The sequence below is a fragment of the Gossypium arboreum genome, chromosome 8 (genome assembly GCF_025698485.1).
Source record: "Gossypium arboreum isolate Shixiya-1 chromosome 8, ASM2569848v2, whole genome shotgun sequence".
In the NCBI taxonomy this organism is placed as follows: Eukaryota; Viridiplantae; Streptophyta; class Magnoliopsida; order Malvales; family Malvaceae; genus Gossypium; species Gossypium arboreum.
In genome coordinates this window covers 138382029-138383059 of record NC_069077.1, presented here as the reverse complement: position 1 = coordinate 138383059, position 1031 = coordinate 138382029, and the positions used below count along the sequence as shown (strand labels likewise).

The 1031-nt window shown below is 37.2% G+C and overlaps 1 non-coding gene across 1 annotated transcript; it reads left to right on the top strand.

Moving 5' to 3' along the window:
• The first annotated feature begins 925 nt into the window (after positions 1-925).
• On the top strand, positions 926-1031 carry LOC128279752 (small nucleolar RNA R71). The gene has a single exon (XR_008269948.1). It is a non-coding gene; the product is annotated as a small nucleolar RNA R71 (small nucleolar RNA).

Genomic DNA, 1031 nt, shown 5'->3' with positions numbered 1-1031 from the left:
AACATTAATACTTGCCCCTAAGTCAGCTAAAGCACAATTAACATTTAAACTACCAATTAAACAAGGAATCGTAAAACTCCCTGGATCTTTCAGTTTGTTGGGTAGCTTGTTTTGTAGAATAGCTGAGTAGACTGCATTTAACTCCACATGTGATGCCTCATCTAACTTTCATTTTTTTTGATAAAAGCTCTTTTAAAGTTGCTCTATTGGGTTAGTCTCTGTGTTACTGGGCAAACTACCTTGTGATCGTTCAGAGATCAAGTTAGCTAGCTATCCTATTTGATTTTCAAACCCTTGAATTGATGCTTGCTGATTCTTATGCGCTATTTCGGTATTCTGAAAATGAGTTTTTGACACCAAGATAAATTTTGTGAGCATCTCTTCAAGGTTCAGTTTATTCTCTTGTTGGTAAGGTGGTTGTTGAAAACCTGGAGGATGTTGTGGATTTTTATTTCCTTGACCACACCATGAGAAATTGGGATGGTTCCTCCAACCTGTATTGTAAGTATTACTATATGGATTATTCTGTGGTCTAGAATTGTTACCCATATAGTTAACTTGTTCGTTCGTAGTACTATGGTCGTAGGCTAGGCATTCTGGATTATTTATCCCTCCTTCATTTGTATCACACTGTATCACTGGATGCACCTGCATAGAGACACATAAGCCATCAATCTTTTTATTTAAGATCTCTACCTGGTTTGATAACATGGTGACCACGTTGAGGTTGAAAACACCGGCTACTTTATTAGGCTTTGTCCTCGTGACTTGCCACTGATAATTATTTAATGACATCTTTTCAATAAATTCATAAGCCTCTTCAGGTGTTTTATAATTTAAGGTTCCACCGGCCGCTACATCGACCATTTGTCTCGTTGAGGGGTTCAAACCATTGTGGAAAGTTTGAACCTGTAGCCATAAAGGTAATCCATAGTGAGAGAACCTTCTCAATAAATCCTTGTATCTCTCCATGCATCATATAGTGTTTCTAAATCCATCTGCACAAAAGAAGAGATATCATTCCTCAATTT